Below are 4,572 nucleotides of genomic sequence, written 5' to 3'. Positions count from 1 at the left end.
GGCAGAGCCATGTCTGGTTTATTCCCGACACTGGGATTTTCTAATTCAGTGGTTTCTGATGCATCAAAAGTGTTCTCCTGAAAGTCCCCTCTGGGACTTACTTCCCCTCTGTGTCTAGTACTTGTGGTCCTCCGCATTGGTGTGCAGGCCGCGTCCACTGCGGCCCTCCCTGGGGTTCCAGCATGTGACTATTTAGGGTTAAATGTTCCCCACTAGGCTGGCGGACCCACTGTTCCCAGGGGCCACTCTCACAGAGAGTGCCTCCATGAAAGTTCTTGGACTCATCTCCCAGGGTCTGTCCACCAGGGTTTTCTCTGGCAGGGGACTGCGAGGCAAAAGGCATGTGGCTATTGATCCCAACAAGGTGGGACCTGCTCAGGGTCTGGCACACTGAGGACGCTCAGAGTCCCAGGTGATGGCAGAGTGCACAGCTGGATCCCTGAACTCAGTTCCCAGCCTGGCAGCGTGGCTCGGCTCTCCGCCCTGAGTGCACACTGCAGGCACACAATTCTCTGTGGTTGGAAGTGCACCCCCATCTCCCTCTCACCGGGATGACTAAGGGCTCTTTGCTTTGCATTTCAGGGAGAATGGGGCCTGCAGAGAGTCTGGGTGTTCAGTTTAATGACAAACCTGAGTCTGACGTGATGGCCCGGGAATTGTCTACATCTTCAGTGATGGGCTGAAGAAATGGGAAGCATGAGCCTTTGGGTGGGGGGTTCAGAAACATAGTGACCACAGCTTATGCTCTTAAGGAAGGAGCTGGAGGGAGCCCTGGAAAGGCTGCCCTTGGCTGTCAGGGTGTACGTATGTGGCAGGGGCATCCCAGCCCTGCTCACCCCACAGTGCAGCTGCCTGTCCCTGTGCTGCACTGGATGGGCCCATAAGAAGGGGTACATCCAGGCTGCAGGCCCCAAACTGGGTGCAACCCTTGCCTGTGGGGTTTGCAGACTTGCACCCTGTGTGTTAGAGGCTGGAGCTCCTGACCGTGAAGGATCATTCGGCCTATGGAAGCCTGAGCTCCTGCTGCTCTGGGTCTAGCTGCCAGCAGTGGCCGTGTGTTCCACTGGGGAGCATGTCTCCTCCCCGCACTCAGGAAGCAGTCAGAATAGTTCGAACCACTTGCTACGGGGCCATGGGAATCTCTACTGTAATAAAAACATGCGCTCATGCCCCTGAGAACCTCCATGGGGCACACTCAGGGCTGCAGAAGCTTCCAACAGCCTGAGCCATTCCAGGTGCTAAGGACTTGGTCTTGGTCAGGTGGGGAGGGTGGAAGGCCATCTTGCCTCTTCTGAGGTCTCACGCAAACCCCAGAGAGAAATCTAACTGTGCAAACCCTGCAGACGCTGCAGGGCATGGGGCAGGTTCTGAAAGATGGGCTGTTGGTGGAGCAGGGCACCTGCTTTGGTCCTCAGGTGCTGGGCACCTCGGCAGGGACTTCACACAGACTGGGGTCCACTCAGCACTGCAGAGTGGGGGAGGGGAGTTGGCTCTGGGGTAGTGGGTGTAGAGAGGAGAGGATTCTCTCTGTGCCAAATGGTTTTCCCTCTTCTGCTCCTGCCCACAGAGTGCAGGGCACCCTCTTGTCTCCCAAATAAAGCAGGAACTGGTCTCAGTTCCTGGAGGAAAGAATAGAGCTTACTCTTTGAGGCTCTGAAGTAGGCTGTGGGTCAAAGGCAGGCATATGGCTGGATGCAGAGGGCAGGAGTAAGCACCAATAGCCGGTCCTGCCATCAGACCAGAGCTCCTGACCTTGAGGCGGCCTGGCCAGCACCCAGTGCCTGTGTTTCCACCCCAGTGTCACGAGGCAGCTGGGGCAGGCTGTTTACGGTGGGGAGGGTACTACACCTGCCGGCCTGCTGTCAAGGCTATCTTTTGCCCAGTCGATCCTATGCCACCAGTGCCCTCCAGTGCCGTTGTGCTCTGCCCCATGGGGTGGCCATTGCCCTGGAGCAGCAGCTGCTCTGACTTCTTCCTTGATAGTCCCCTGCCCCTCTTGGCTGTGACACTTGAGAGAGGGTGGGTGAGAAGCCCGTTTGCCCCATCTTTTTCCCTCTGCTGCCTAGCAGCTCCCCCCATGCCAGATTCCCCGTCCCCTGTGGGCCATTTCCCAGAATGCATGCCGGCTGCCACCCTGCACATGGGAGGCCTTGGCCTGGCTCCCCGGGCATCACTGATGTCCCCCAGAGCCAGCATCAGAATCCACAGGGACCTCTAGCAAGCCTCCTCCACCTCGGGCTGGTGAGGGTCCAGGGAGAACCAATCCTTTGCCTCTGTCAGCCTTGCACGATCCCTCACCCACCCTCAATGTCAGGGGTCTTCTCTCTGTAGACACATCTCTCTCTGCCTTCCTCCTGAGGACCCTGTGGTTACGTCTGCCCCATGACCTCCACAGACAGTCCATTCAAGATTGCTAATGGCATCCCAGGAAACTGGAAAAGCAAGAACAAAAATCCCCAAATGAAGAAAAGAAATAAAGATTAGAGCAGAAATTCCTGAGGACCCTGTGGTTACGTCTGCCCCATGACCTCCACAGACAGTCCATTCAAGATTGCTAATGGCATCCCAGGAAACTGGAAAAGCAAGAACAAAAATCCCCAAATGAAGAAAAGAAATAAAGATTAGAGCAGAAATAATGAATAGAGAATAAAAAAAGCAGTATAAAAATCAACGTAGCAAAATATAAATCAATGTAACAAAATGTAATTGCATTTGGGAGTTCCTCACCACCTAAGGTCACATATTCATAGGTTCCAGGGATAAGGAAGTGGATAACTTTGGAGCCATTTTCCGGCTGACAGATTCCATGCTTTTGTTTCTAAGGGCCTATTTAGTAATGAGTTTACTTGGGAGCTTTCTAAGATGGGAAGATGGTGCCGTCTGAGACATGCCAGCACATGGTGAACCCTGTACTTTTCTACATTGTCCCCGGCGGTGCTCCCTGGGCAGGTAGTGATTGCCCACTGACCCAGGAGAGTGACTGCCAGGTGCCTGTTTCCAGACAAAGTGTTCACCCTTCCTCTGGTTCTCAGGTGACCGCATGCCACAATGTACTGGACATGGCCACATCATGCCCCTGCCTATTGTCACCGAGGGTCCAGATGGGGTCAGTGGGGTCAGGGGGGTCAGTGGGGCCACAGGGGCACAGCAGCTCTCCAGCTATCCCTTTTGAGTCCCAGGGCCTTCTTCCTTCATCAAGGGCAGCACCCACAGAGAGACGGCTCAGCCCTCAGGCTGTCCTCGCAAGGAACATCTCACTGCTGGCTGCCTCAGGTTTCCAACCTTTTTCATTGAGCCCTGGCAGCGGGTGATGGGCTTCAAGTTGCAAAACTTGTTTTATGATCTTTTTGATGGTTTAGCTCAGGCAGCCTGGGACCTAGCCTGTGGTTGAATTTCGGGTAAAACTGAGCCAGAAACAACGTGTCAATCTGGACATGAGCACACACAAACCCAAGCACACACCCAACATATTTACAAACACAACATGCATACACATGCTTCAGCACACACAGGTGCACACGCACACGCGCACACACACACACACACACACACACACACATACATAGGCATTCTGGCCTCCCAGGTGGGGAGCAGGATGAAATTGAAACTCAGAACATGAAAAGAGGGGGGCTGGTAACTGAAAAATGACATGCAGCCCCTTCCCTGCCATCACAGCTCATCATCACCCTCTGTCCCCAGCTGCTAGCCCTCAGGGCCACTTGAGCCTAGTGTCCACCTAAGACCCACCTTAGGAAGCTGCTGTGGAACATGAGAAACCAAAGACAAGCGAGAAAATCTGAAAAGTCTATTAATTTAGGAAAATGTCCATATAAAGGTACGATTTTCTTTGAAGTCGTGAAGGAAGGCTGTGAGAAAGCAGGAATAGGTTTTGAGGCCGTCTCTGCCCACATAGAAAGGAAGTTTGGGGAGGGAGGGCCTTCTTAGCACCTCATGACCCCGCATTGGCACAGCAGGGACAGTTCTGGCCAGGGCTCCTTGATGTGAGCAGAGTGGCTCCTGCAGGATTGTTGGGCTAGAAATGCATGCTCAGCAGCAGGTGGGCAGCCACAGGGGACCGGTCTGCAGACCAGGGAGGGGCAGGAGGGCTGGCAGCAGATGGAGAACTGGCAGGAGGGGGCCAGGCACAGGACAGGTCTGCAGCTTGCTGGTACCTAGCAGGCCACCTGACAGGGCTGGGCACACAGTAGGTCAAGCTACAGCAGGAGGCCTGGCCATAGGTTGCTGGGTGGAATGGGCACTGGCAGATGCAGGCCGGCTAGCACGAGGCACGCACAGCATGAAGAAGCTGGCATAGGAGGGCCACATCGCAGGTGCTCCCGACACCAGCCCAGAGCATCCTGCAGCCTCCTGGTGCCTTCCTTGTGGTTGGCTGGCTGGCTTCCTCCTCTGCCCTCTGCTGTGACCTTCCAGGGTGTTCCTGTTGAGGTCACTCAGCTCAGGAAACTAGTGCTGGGCTGCAGGCTCCTGTGACTCAGCAGACAGTGGGGTTTCTGGAAACGGGGCCTCACACACATGAGGGAGGGCGACAGTGGAGGCAGGTGCCCACTTCAT

The sequence above is a fragment of the Tupaia chinensis genome, unplaced genomic scaffold (genome assembly GCF_000334495.1).
Source record: "Tupaia chinensis unplaced genomic scaffold, TupChi_1.0 Scaffold147038_1, whole genome shotgun sequence".
Classification (NCBI taxonomy): domain Eukaryota; kingdom Metazoa; phylum Chordata; class Mammalia; order Scandentia; family Tupaiidae; genus Tupaia; species Tupaia belangeri.
Note: the sequence above shows the minus strand (reverse complement) of the source record.